This window comes from Macaca fascicularis, chromosome 8 (assembly GCF_037993035.2).
Source record: "Macaca fascicularis isolate 582-1 chromosome 8, T2T-MFA8v1.1".
NCBI lineage: Eukaryota > Metazoa > Chordata > Mammalia > Primates > Cercopithecidae > Macaca > Macaca fascicularis.
Window position 1 is genome coordinate 151607772 of NC_088382.1, and position 14163 is coordinate 151621934.

At 53.9% G+C, this 14163-nt stretch overlaps 1 pseudogene; it reads right to left on the reverse strand.

The window, feature by feature from the left end:
* Positions 1-244: 244 nt before the first annotated feature.
* On the reverse strand, positions 245-1059 carry LOC102126329 (dnaJ homolog subfamily C member 8 pseudogene; annotated as a pseudogene).
* Positions 1060-14163: the final 13104 nt, after the last annotated feature.

The window sequence follows — 14163 nt, forward strand, 5'->3', positions numbered from 1 at the left end:
AAGTTACAGGCTGTGGGAAGAGGAGGCAGCACCTTCCAATTCTCGAGGTTCTAGGGGTAGGGAGAGGGGAAGGTCTTTTGTTTAAACCAAGCCCCTCATTTCAATGCACAAAAGAATTGCTCTGTCCGATATTAAATTGTATTGAAAACAAAATGGAGTAAAAAGCAAATGCTACTCTATGTTGGGGTGGAAGTGGGACGAAAGAATGAGTCTTCGAAGCAGGAGGGGAGACAGCAGGGGGAAGGTTCCGTGCTGTGACCCTGGGTGGTCATTCACGAGGCTCCATTTTTACTTTTGGTGGTCTCAGGAAGGTCTGATTTTTATTCCCTTTCTTCCCCTTTGTATTGGCTTGGAAGTTTCGCCAGCTGTCCACGCGACCATCTCGACTTTCTTCAAAGTTTTTCTGCCGCTCTCTTTCTCATTTGGCTTTTTCTTGAGCTTCCATGTCTTCTTCCCTTTGTCGTTTCCTTTCATGCATCTCTTTGGCTTCTCTCTCTTTCCTTTTAATTTCCTGCTCAGCAAAGAGCTTCATTGTCTGTATATATACAGCTTGTTTGAACAGCTCAGGATCATCCTCTGCTAAACTCGTAGGTTTTCCTTCCTTGTTTAATTGTTTTTTTTTTTTTTTTCACTCTTTCACACTGTTCCACGAATTCCTTTCCTGCCTGAATTATATCCAGGACCGTCTTCTTTTGCTCCTGGTCCAGTAGCAACTTGCAAGCTTTGTCCGCAGCTTCAAAAGCCTTTTGTGCTGTCAACATCATCTCAATTTTTGTCAGGATGCACCAATATGGATAACTGCCGAAGCCTCTTTTTTATTTTCTCATCTGTAACTTCAGGATCTATCTGAAGAACCTCAGACGGGTTCAGATTGAAGTAAGAGGAAACACGACTGTCGATCTTCCAATCCGATTTTTGGATGTTAGAACCAAGTCTCTCTTCTCTATTTGTTTCACCTCACTGTCGAAGGTCATAAATGCTTCCTCTGTGGTGCCGTGGGGTCCTGCTCTCTCCTGAAGCTGCCATTTCCAGACAGTATCTTGCCTCTGTCCCCTGCATCATCAAATTTCCCCACCTTATGGGATTATAAAATTCTGCTATAAATATCTTGCATACATACGAAATGTGCATATCTTCTTGCAAATATATATATGCATAAGTGTGTGTATATGAAGTATGTATAAATACCTTCCGTGTATGTGGGTGCGTGTGTGTGGGTGTGGGTGTGTGTGCACACATAAACCGACCCTGAATTCCTCAAAGCAACTGTCCTTCCCTCTCCTCCCCTTTACAAAAGACCCCTCCAGCACATCATCTGTCCATGTGGCTTCCTTCTCCTTCTGTCAACGCCTTCATTGCTCCGGTCAGAGTGTTCCCACATCTGACCTCAGCAGCGCTTGTCAGCAGCCATTTCTCAACTCTTATTTAACTCGACCTGTTATCCGTATTTGGCCAGAGGCCCCTTGCCATGTCTCTGAAGCATTCCTCCCGGACGCCCCAGCTCCTGGTTCTCCCCACCCCCAGGCCCTACTTCTCAGTGCCCAGAGGCCCCTTGCCGCTTCTCTGAAGCATTCCTCCCAGACACCCCAGCTCCCGGTTCTCCTCCATCCCCCAGGCCCTCCTTCTCGGTGTCCTTTGCTGCGGTTCCTCAGCGTCCCGACTTCCAGAACCTGGAGTTCTCCTGGGATGTGGAGTCAGGGCAGGCTTTTTCTCTCAGTTCTCTTCCCAAGTAAACCAATTGTCTCAGCCTGAATTCTTCTCTAAACTCCAGATTTATATATCCAATGTCTAACCAAAACAGCACTTAGATGTCTAAATACCCGCCAAGCGCAATGTGGCCAAAACCAAACATTCCTCCCCTCCCCGAATTAGGGCGCTCTTCCCCATCTTGTAAAGGACAATTCTTTTCCACATGTCCTCACGTTAAAGACCTTGGAGAGATTCTTAACTCCTCTCTTCATATCACACCAATTATATCCAATTCAAAGGAAAAACCCATGGCCTCTGTTTCCAAAACATATTTAAGTGTCCAGACACTTCCCATCACCTCCATACTAACACGTTTCTCTCCAAACACACCCGCATTTCACTGGCATTGTTGTGCTGTCTCCTGTGTTCGCTCGCTTCCTTTCTCTGTCTCCGTCTCTCGCCCTCCCTCTCTGTGTCTTCCCTTTGCTCTCTGTCTCTGACTGTCCCACCTCTCCAGACTAGTTTGAACGCAGCGTCAAGGATGGTCTCATGAAAGCACAGCTGCGTCACGCTCACGCCTTCCAAGGGCCCCGCCCCACATAGAACACAGGCCAAGTCTTCATGATGGCCTAGAAAGGCCTGCGTGATATGAAACACCGCCCCTGCAATCTCTTCAGCACGCTGCCCCCCCACCACAACCCACTCCTCCCAGCCACAGCCCACGGGGGCCTCCTCCCTGTGGCCCTCACCTCCTCCTGGCCTTTCGGCTCAGAGTTATCAGAGAACAGCACTTCTACAATCATTCTCTTTGTCTTATGGCACTTGTCACCACTTGACATGTTCTCTATTTATTGTCTGCTCTTCCCGCTGAACGCAGGCTTAGAGAGAGCAGACTCTGTCTTGTTGACTATTCCATGCTTAGCTCCACAAGCAGTGCTTGGTCCATAACACTTGTTGAGAGAAAGAAGGAAAGGAAGGAGAGAGAGCACAGCAGAGGGACAGAGGAAGAACGGACGAGAAAACAGGCATCCTGACATTTGGTAGTGAAGCCTGGGATGCTGGGGACTCTCCTAACTCATCTCACACCCCTCAGCAATTGCCCGCAGTCTGCAGGGCGGACCCTGGGGAAATGGTCACTCGAAGACCAAGTCGTGAAAGGAAGAAGTGAATGAGTGAATAAATGAATGATCCAAGCAGCGCAGGACTGGGAGGGGGTCTAGCTTAGGTCTCTCCGGGGACCGAGCACTCCCTGGGCTTCATGGAGCACAGCCCTGGCTACATGAACGTGCCATGGATTTTATGCTTCTTGGACCCCGAGACACAGACCCCGCGGTGGCTCCTCCTGTCTGGGAGTGGCATCTGGGCAGATCTGAGTCCACGGGCACAACTGGCAAGGCTGAGACGGGAAAGAGGGAGCTGGCCTGAATTCCGACCTCCCACAGACAGTGCTCCATTCGGCTAGGCAGGTCTTCCCCTGGGACGGAAAGAGCCTCTCTCTGGAACAGGGGTGGCCTCTGGGATATCACCGTTGCTTTCCAGAGTGGAATCACCGCAGGGGGCAGGGGCCATTATACCCCTCAGTAGGATGCCTGGGAGCGCCCAGGCTGTGAGAAACCACAGCAGGGGCCTTTGTTTCTGAGCTCCGAGTGCCCGTTTATGGCCAACGGGGTGTCATTTATTGACGTTGTTACACAAGAAGCCACTGTCTTCAGAAAGGAGATCACCCCAGGATTCCTGCTGGTCAAGAGAGCTCTAATTTAATTATCGATTGCACAATAACTTGATGGGTGTATTAGTTTTATCAGCATGTATGTCCATATATATGTATGTATATGGACACGCACATATTCTTTCTAAGTGGTTGTAAATAATGAATAAACCGATCACCTGACACATCATAATTCAGACCTCGAAATGCAATCGATGCTTATCAGGGAGTGCAGTTGCGTCTGCAATGAGCGTATGTGAAGCAGGAGACCCGTGGTGGCCACACCCGCTTCCCCCTCAGTATCCACCCCGAGCTCTTCAAAGCCCCACCATGGTGATGCACTTCGGCACCATTAGTTGTGCGCGAGATATTTATGAGTTTGGTTGTCTGTTAACAATTTGGCCCTGCAGCAATTAATATTTATATTTGCAGTCCCAGCGCTGATAATGGGCGGCTAACAGGCTTGGTTAATTGGTTTTCCACCCCCACCCTCTTACTGTATCTTTCTTGACCAGTGGAGGCATCTTTCCCAAGGAATCTCATAATGGCCTTTTCATGTGTTCATGATTTTAATTACCTTTTTATTGCTATGCAAATCTCCCTTCATTTAATCTGCCAACCAGAAGAGAGAGCAACATAACCAGCAAACGTGGAGACAGAGGAGTGGGAAAGGATTGAGGCTGCAGCACAGGCCCTGGGCCAGCACGCTCAGGTGTGCAGGAAGGCAGACTGGCGCAAGCTGAAATAAGGGGTATCCTCCTGTGGACACGTTCTTCTGAGTGTGGCCATTTGGAAGATGGGGCTCCCTTGGGTTGGGAGGAAGGCAGAGCAGGGAGCAGGGACTTTTGGGTGCCACTGTGCCAGGGGCACTGAAATAGAATTTCATTCACAGTGGTTTATTTAGTTCTCTGGAGGTGGCATCTAAGAGGGGAAACTGAGGTTCAGAGAAAAGAAGGCGATAGTTGTGGCCAGAATGTGGCCAGGTGAGGCTCAGTGCCCACATGTGTGTGTTTCAGAACCACAACCACAGAAGAACCTGTTCACACCACACTGCCTTGACTCCCCTTCCCTGGAACAGGGGTGGCAGCTCCCATCGCCGCAGGGAATTCTAGGAGAAAGGACCTGGTTTCCCGGTAGACTGAGAGCTAGCCAGGACTCTGACCAGTGTTACTCTGGATGGGAAAGAAGAGGGAAGAAGGCTTTTCTCCCACATCCCCCTGCCACCAGCCAGGGTGTCCTGGGCAATGGGATAGCCACATGTCTCCAGCAGGCAGGGCCATGTCACCCCGGCTCATGCTGTGTCAGGCCTCTGCTTGACTCAGGAGGGGCTTATTGATGGAATCCAATGGGATTGTCAGGTTTTGTGCTGGGATGTGACATTCCATTCTGGCCTCATTTGTTACATCATGGATCTGTCTTAGTTCATTTTATGCTGCTATCACAGAATACCACAGACTGAGTACTTCCGAAAGAATACAGATTGATTTCTTACAGTTCTGGAGGCTGGGATGTCCAAGGTCAGAGGGCTGCATCTGGTGGGGGCCTTCTTATTGCATCATCCCCGTGACAGAAGGCATCACTCACTTAGGGAGAGTGAGCAAGAGATTGTACTTACCTCACACATGCCTGCGCTCACGGATGCCTGCTCTCACACGTGCCTGAGCTCACAGGTGTCTACGCTCACAGGTGCTATGCTCACAGGTGCCTGTGCTCACGGTGCCTGCTCTGACACGTGCCTGAGCTCACAGGTGCCTATGCTCACAGGTGCCTGTGCTCACAGTGCCTGCTCTGACACGTGCCTGAGCTCACAGGTGCCTGTGCTCACGGTGCCTGCTCTGACACGTGCCTGAGCTCACAGGTGCCTATGCTCACAGGTGCCTGTGCTCACGGTGCCTGCTCTGACACGTGCCTGAGCTCACAGGTGTCTGTGCTCACATGTGCGCACCACCTTCCCACACCCTCTGGGTGGCTTCTCAGCTTTTAATCTCAGAGGGTGATGCCTGCCAGCACCCGTCTGGCTCTGCTCTGTGGGCCTGGCCAGTCTGAAAGCAGGTGAGGCCCAGGCCAGCCGGCGGCCCAGCCTCTCTGCTTTCACATGAAGGAAAACCATATTAACAAAGACACACACGCTCACTCTTCCATCCCGTAAATCAATTAATTCCTACGACTGAGTGAACTACGAGGAAACATTCAATAACTCCACCTAAATGTTCCATCCGGGCCCCTCCACGGCTCATTACATTACACAAGGTGGGGTGATTACCGGGAAAAACGCTTTCCTGTGCCACCTCATTTCCTCTCCTCGGCCTTCAGCTTTGCTCAAGGCAAAAAAGAAGCTCATGTGGTCCCGTGACCAAGAGTAGCATAGCATGCATACATGTGCAAGCCCACACGTGTGTTCGTGTGTTCGTGTGTGCCTGCAGGTGGCGTCATCTGGGCTGGGGGTCCTGTTTTCATGCTCATGGGTGGCCTTCTAAAGCTTGGGGAGCGAAGGCCCACGATGCCCCCACCCCACAGAAGCATGACGGGTGTTTAAGGAAGCCCTCTGTTTCTCAGGTGGGTGGGCAGCCAGGGGCACCGGTCTACAGGAGAGGAAGCCGGGTCTCAGAGCTCCCACCACGGTGGGTGGGCTGCCCAAGTCCCACCTGGTGAGTGCCTGGTACCTCTATTGCAGACACAGGAGGTTGGGGTTTGGGGCAGACGCCTGAGCGCTCCCGCACATCCCCAGGCATGAGTTTACTTCCCTGTGAAAAGGCTTCATGTTGGTGTCTCTATCCCAGAGTTGTCAAGGGTGACATGAGAGCAGTGGAGGCACCCGCCTGTTGCAGGGCCCAGTGTCGAGGGCTGCTGCTGTCTCCATCATTGTTGTGGATGATGCTGTTACTGTTGCTGTCATCATCTTCACGGTTGGAGAATCCAGAAGGGCTACTCCCGCGCACACCAGCCTTCTCTGCAACGCTGCTGCTAAGAACTACAGGCACAATTTCCTACCATGCCCGTGCCCATCCCAGAGACAGTGCGAGCTCCCATCCACACTCATGCCTGCAGATCCTACCACAAGTCCTAGGCTCCTAGGTCCAGTGTCCCAGTGCCTGAGACACAGTAGGTTTCAAAAGAGAACATGAAATAAAGAGCTGAGAACAATTGGTGTTCCCATTACCAGGTGGAAACGGAGGCTTAGGACACCCAGGTAACTACAGGATTGCCAGTCCACCAAGTGCCCAAGCTGAGATTTGGCCTGGGGCTGCCCCAAAGGGCTCATATAATCCCACCCATTTGCTGGAGCCTCTCCTTCCTCTCCAGGGGGAACCCTTGAGGGGCTCAGAGCCTCTCCCACACCCTGGGGTACTGGGAGACAGCTGCCTTGCTGACACGGGAGGCTGGTCCTTTCAAAGACTCCCCTGGGACCAGTGGCCAGGAGCCCCTCCTCATTAGACCCACTGCAAGCAGGTGCCGGCTGGGGCTGGGCATGAGAGCCTCCAGAGCGCCTCAAAGCACTGTATGGCATTAGAATCTGCAGAGTCGGGGGAGCTAGGCGGGTGAAGGGTGGGGTCTCCGAGAACCCATCCAGATGTGTATTATGGGGTTGTAGGCACACAGAGACTCAAGGGGGCGACTGAGAAAGGGGCTTCCAAAGGGGTTGCCTCTTTGGGGAGGAGGAGGACAGGGTCACCAGGAGCAGATGCAGGCCCCCTGTGCATGGGGCAGTCCCTCTCTGGGATGTTAGGGGAAGGTTTCTCTCACCCAGAAGGCTCTATTCCAATGCCCCGTAGGGCTCCTTGCCCCTGAGGCTGCCCTACCACCCCTGAGAAGGGGTTTGTGTCGGGGGATTTTGGGCGAGGCAGCCCCCATCCTGCCCGAACCATGGTGCTTCCATTTCCCCTCAACAGATCAGAGTGGCTTTTGGCTGTAAGTCCCTTCTCCAAAATAAGGAACAAGGAAAGCCAATAGCAAGGCTTAGAAGATTCTGGACTAAGAGACGAGAGACTCAGCTCCGTCACCAGCTTGCAGTGAGGCCAGGCGACAAGACTCCTCCCTTCGGCACCACCAGCCCAGGAGCCGGGGATGCTGATAGGAAGGACGGCACTGTCTGCTGGGAGCTGGTGCCTCCTGGGAGAGAACAGCCCACAACTGGTGGCAGCTGGAGGAAGGTGCCCTCTGGCAGTGTCTTCTGAAAGGGAGAGCAATGACTCCCACACTGCCACCCTCCCAGCCCTAGGAGGACCACGGGAGGCCACTGGTGAGAAGAGGGGCTTGGAGAAGAATAAAGGGACATGAAGTGCCAGGCTACTGTTGCTAATGCAGATGACAGTAATCACAATCACACCTTTCAGGCGGGGGGGTGGGGAGGTGGGGATGGGAATTCCAGGGACTTCCCAGTTTGAAGAGGTAATGGAGTCTCCCAGGTAGCTGAGTGCACTTCCTGCAGATTCTCAGGTCCCTGAGCCCTTTCTTTAATGTCCGTCTGTGGTTGTCCATTGTCAGACAGCCCGAAGGCAGGCAGCCCCCTCCTCACACACCTGAAGTCAGCTCTCAGGGGTGACACCAGTGTCGCTAGTTCTCTTTTCTGGGTATTTCTTGGACATAATTCTGGGGCCCTGAGTCCTGGTGGCTCCAAGGCCTCACACCCTCAAGGATGGAGCAAAGGCACCCCTAAGCTGGGCTGTGGGGGCTGATTTGAGGCACAGTAAGGAACTGGGTCCTTGAGTGTGCACATGAGAGGACACAGTGACTGTGGGAGAAGGAGCTGGAGAGAACCCAGGAGGGCAGAGCTACTTGAGGGTGTCCCGGATAGAAGAGTGTCCCCAAAGATTCATGTCCACCACCAACTTCAGAATGGAATCTTATTTGGAAATGGGGTTTTTACATATGTAATTAGACAAGATGAATCCATACCAGACCAAGGTGGGTCCTAAATCCAGTGGCTGGTGTCCTTGTAAGAAGAGAAAACAGAGACCCAGGGAGACGCCCTGTGACAGCAGAGGCTGAGGTTGAGTGACGCCTTGCTGATGTCCCACTGCGCTTCCGGCCTCCGCAGCCGAGAGGCAGCTCTGTGCCCCAACAGCCCCAAGGGGCCGATACGGGAGGATCGAGGGTGGCTGGGGGTTGGGCTCCCCCTTGCCTCCTATCAGGTGAAGGTTTTGGGACCTTTGAGGTGAGGGAGTGATTTGAGGTCGAGAGGAAACTTCCTGGCCACTGAAATGTGACCTCACCAAGGTTGGCAGCACGCACTCGCGCCTGAGGTGTTTGGGGTGTCTGCACAGTGGGACCCCATAGAATCAAGCTGGATGGGGAAGAATGAGTGGGGGGAGTCCGTGCTGGGTGCTCTCCAGGCAGGTGGAGTGGGGAGGTGAGCACCCGGCGCAGGTGCTGGACAGACTCCAGTAGAGCAAGCGGAAGGTGGCGTCTGAGGGAGCAAGGCTGCAGGTCTGGGAATTAGGCAGAGCGAACCCTGATGGGAGACCCCGGGGCAGGGAGGGCAGAATGTCCCTCAGGTGGTGCCACTATCCAGGGCAGTAGGAGGGCTGTAGCTCTGGGCCAGGGAGGGCAGAGGAGTCCCGCACACTCGGAGCCTGCCTTGGGGAGAGGCCAGGCTCGCTGAGGACCTGGCCCAGGTTCCAAGTGCTCTTGGCTGAGAGGAGGAAGATGAAGCTTAGTGTGGCCAGGACAGGGGTGTCAAGAGGGGTGGGGTTCCCAGAGGCACCGGGACCCCAGAGGAAGGCAGCATGGCACAGCACCCAGCCAGGGAGCCGCAGACCCAGCCACCCCAGGCTCTAGGGACTTCTGCCAATGGACACGGGCCTGCTGTTTAACCCCTAGAGCTGCAGACCCGGCCACCCAAGTCTCTGGGAACTTCTGCCGATGACATGGGCCTGCTGTTTAACTCCCAAGCCCGGCTTCCTCGTTTGCACAGTGAGAATTGTCGTAGCCCCCTCACTGTGCTATCCCGAGCGTAAGTGGGACAGCCTTCATGGCCTGCCTCGCAAGGCACTGGCCCCCGGCAGGGACTGGAAATGGAATCATGGCAGCCATCTGCTGCCTGTCTGCAGGAATGGTGACAAGAGCTCAATAGGAATAAGCTCCCGATGCAGACGGGAGTCAGAGAAGGGTGATTGGCCAAGTGGACAGAAGCCGTGTGTGGGGACGACACGTGTGCTGGTCAAAGGTGGCAGTCAAGGTCAGCTGAAGGTCATGGACAGCATGGAGCTGGTGATCTTGATGGACCCAACAGCTCTATTGGTAGCCTCACCCGGGCCTGCTCAAGAACGGCACAGCAGGGAGGGTGGCCTTGGTTCCCCACCCGTCACTCGGGGCCTCCCCAGGGCCAGGGCTGGAGTCCGGAAGGCTCCAGGGCAGGACCTCCCTTCTCTGGGTCCTCACCTCCGTCCGTCTCTCTGCCTTCAGCATGGTCCCCCCTGGGCTGCCAGCTGGAGCTGGTAATTAGCAGCTGTCTTCCTTGGGCAGGCAGTAACCTCAGTCCCACCTCAGGAAGCTCCTATGTCTCTTTTTCATTAACCACCCATTTCCTAAGTCAAAATACCAGCTAACAGCAAGACAGGAATGCTGAAGGGCAGCCTGAGGCCCTGGGCACTTACAGCTAGAAGGCACTTGGAGAGGCCATCTGATCCACCCACCTCTGTAAGCTCAGGTTCACGTCTACAGAAGTGAGTCTCGGATGGAAAAGGACACTAGCTGGCATTCAGGGCAGTCTCTGGCCAGTTCTTGAGTTCTCTGGACCCCACTGAGTCTGGATTGAATATTCCCAGGGTTTGGGGAGCTCACTTCCTTGCAAAGCAGCCGTTTCACTGTGAAACACCTCTGATAAGCCGGGTGCGGTGGCTCAAGCCTGTAATCCCAGCACTTTGGGAGGCCGAGACGGGCGGATCACGAGATCAGGAGATCGAGACCGTCCTGGCTAACACGGTGAAACCCCGTTTCTACTAAAAATACAAAAAAATTAGCCAGGTGTGGTGGCGGCGCCTATAGTCCCAGCTACTCCGGAGGCTGAGGCAGGAGAATGGCACAAACCTGGGAGGCGGAGCTTGCAGTGAACTGAGATCCGGCCACTGCACTCCAGCCTGGGCGACAGAGCGAGACTCCATCTCAAAAACAAAACAAAACAAAACAAAACAAAACAGAAAAAACTCCTCTGACTCCCAGAGGCTGCTTCTTCACACTGAGCAAGTCCGTCTCCCGGGAGCCTCACCCTGCAGTCCCATTTCTGGCATATTTGCTCCATGTTTCCATCAAGGCCTCTCAGAAATGTGAATCCTGCTTTGGGAATGAATATTCTGGAGTGTCCTCTCCGCCGGCGGTGAACATATCTGTTCACATCTGAACAGCTCGGAAACCAGGATACAGCTCACAATCAATGCTGCCTTACCACGTAACCATCAGGTTTGTTTCTTTTTAGGAATACCTAAAATATCAGTGCATCTGCAGCATCTCAGAATCAATGAACACAGCCTGCGTGTTTAGTTGATCTCTGCTCTGCAATTCACAGCTGCATACAACCCAATGGGGAAAGGCATGCTTCTTGCAATCATAAAGGCCGAAGACACACCCAGGGTCTCACAGCTCGGAAGCCACAGACAGGATTTCAGCTCCTTCCAGCCTATCTGGCTGCAAAGCCTGTGCTTCCTGTGCAGCCGAGAGCCAACACTGTCTGGCTCGGCTGTCCCTGGTTGATATAAGCGCACCCCTCCACCCTCTGCCCCATGTAGCAGCCAAGCATCCTGTGCACCAGCTGCTCCCTCAGGGCTCAGCCCTTGTATACCCTGGAGTGGGGGCCACTCTGGCAGCAGGCCCTGCCCTCAGCAGAGGTGAGGAAAGGCCAGGCCTGGGGCAAGGAGACCTGCATTTAGGTTCACAGTGCTCTGGCAGCCCCGATTTTTCCCTGCCAGCCACTTCTAAGTGTATTCCATTGCAGACACCCATTCCGCCTGGGCTGAGCCATCTCCGGCTGCAGCCCTGCTTGGTCATCACAATGCCCTCGCCTAGACTTGCGGAGCTGAAGGCAGTGGCCCAGCACCCTGGTGACTCCCTTGAAGCCCTTTTGGGATCATGTTTCCCCTTTCATCTCACAGCACCCTCCTGAGGAGGCCTTTGGGGCAGGATGCCCTTATTTGACCCAAGAGGGAGCTACGCACAGAGAGGCTGAGGACGCAAGGAGGCCCAGGCAGAGACCCCAGGAGCACCCCAGTAACTGCTCCCTAACACTGCCCTTAGCCCTGGGCCCTTAGCCCTCTCAGCCATCTGCATGTCTGCCAAGGCAGGTGGGCATCAAGGCTCCTGCCCCCTCCTCCAGGGCTGTGGCGAGGACCCCACGGCAGGGCATCTGTAGCACATGGGAGGATGGCGTCACTAGCCTCTCCTTGCTGAGGACCGGAAACGTGGAGAGCCTTGTGACTCACCCAAGGTCACAGCTCAAGGCTGAGTCAAAACCCTTCTTCAGCCTGCAGATGCTGCATGAGCGGGCGATGCTGCCCACCTGAGGGTGCTGTGTCCCGCCACGCACCTGGGCACATTCTTTACTTGGCACCAGGCTCCTCCTGGAGGCACAGCTTGGGGTGAGCTCAGATGCCATGGCATGTGCACTGCACCCAACATGCACCTCGTGTGATGAAGCAGAATCCCATGGCCCTGACTCTCCTATGCCAGGAGAACCACTGGAACATTCCCAGCCAGTGCCTGCTCTTGCGCCAGGGACTGAGGGAAAGATGCAGGTCTTGGCTGTCCACCACCTGTGTGCCTGGGATGGGAGCTAAGTGGCACACAACTTACCCCCCAAGGCGGTGGTTATGATTTCAGCTATGCTGTGAGTGCAGCAGCAGGAGCCACGCAGAGGCAGCCTCCATCCAGGACGTCAGTCCCACGGCACCTCACAGCCCCTGAGTCCCTGCCTGGGAGTAGGGCCCACAGAGCCCTCGGAGAAGCCTTCAGAGGCACCTGACCTGGCTTCCACACACTGCAATGTGTGCCCTCCTAGTCCACACCTCTCAACGGCAATGACAGAGGCCACTTGGTCCTGTGCTGATCCAGCTGTTCCTTTCTCTTGTGGTCTGCAGCTCTGCCCGCACTTGGCTTGTGTGGACATGGAGCCCATTCATCCGGTGGCTTGGTGTAATCTGGAGACTCTCATGGCTCTGCTTTGTTGCCTGGTAGGGTGGGCCATAGACAGACAGAAATGTGACCCCCTTGGAACACTGGGCTTGGGTGCAGGGAATGCCCTGAGACCTGGCTACAGGCACAAAACAGAGATGCAGGAGCGGTGCTTCTCTCGGTGGCCTCTTAAGAGGAACAGATGTTTCTTCCATGATCCTGAGGCCCACCACTTGCTAGAAGTGATGGCAGGACTATGGTGCCACTATAGGACACTGGCTTCAGGCAGGAAGCCATGGCCACCCTTCCTATGAGGTCTTGTGGGGCAGCACACCTGCCACGGGGCTGGGAAAGCAGACAGGTGCCTCCTCCGAGGAAGGGGCCTTGGGTAAACTGAGTTGGAACATGGTGCTGGCTGGAGGTGGTCAGGCCCCTCCTCTCCCCCAGAGTCCAGGTCAGAGTGCTGAGCCATCATCGCACTACAGGCAGAAGGGGGCAGAGGGAACTTCAGAAGAAGCAGAGAGCACAGCGTGGGGCTGGACGGAGCGTGTGCAGGAAAGGCCTGGGGAGAAGATGCTGCTTCAGACGAACTTGGAAGCATGAGCAGCCACTTATCAAGGCTGGAGGAAGGATGGATTCCTGGAGCGGTGGCGCCAGAAGCAGAGGTAACAGAACTTGCAAAGGAGCCATAGAAATGAGGGACCACAGTACCCCTGGGACCCCATGCTGTCCAGGAAAGCTGGGGTGAGGGCCTCATGGGGCAGAGAGGATGTTGGCTGTCTGCCAACAGAGAGGAGAAAAGTCAGTAAAGGCAAAAGACCATATTTGAAAGTGAAGATGTTGGGCTTCCTCCTTGGGCTATGGGAAGCCAGACCTCCTGAGGCAGAGGTGTGATGTGTTCAGAGGAACAAGCATTACAGGAAGTGGCGCTGGTGAGTTTGGGGGAGTCAGAGTAGACATCCAGAAAGAGAACTTGCGAGGCCAAGAGGGTGGGTGAGACACAGCACAGAGCCAGCCATGACACTGGATCTATAGAAGGGTCTTTCACAGAGACTGTGCCTCTGGGAGAGGAGAAGACTTAGAGGGACCCATAACTCAGTTTGGACACACTGACCTCTGTCACCATTGTAATGCCCAAGAGAAGATGCTCCAAAGGCAATTGGCTACGGGCTGGGACAGACACAAGTTAAAAGAGAAGCTAAAAGGGCAGGTAAGAATCTTCAACAAACAGGTTAACTGAGTCTGTGGATAAGATGGTGCCAAAATGAGCAGATAGAGAGGTGAAGAGAAGAGAGGAGTGGAGGAGGGGAGGGAGGGGAAGGGAGAAAGACTAAAGACAGAAACTAGGGGCACCAGAGGGATGGGCAAGTGGAGAGGATCCTGCAAAGATCAAGAAAAATTTTTTAAACTTGGAACTGGAAGAGATGTTGGAGGTTGGATTAGATTTTCATTCAACGTTTTTTTGTTTTGTTTTGTTTTTTGTTTTTACTGTACAAGAATGTCTTCAGCAACCTTCTGTTTATATAGCTTCTGCTTGAACACCTCCAGTAACAGGGACCTCAGTACCTTTGAGCTAGCCCTATGATTGAACATGGATCTTGTGCTAGGCAGCTCTCCTATATATTGTGACCAAGTCTATCTTACTACATTCTCATACTCTGGTG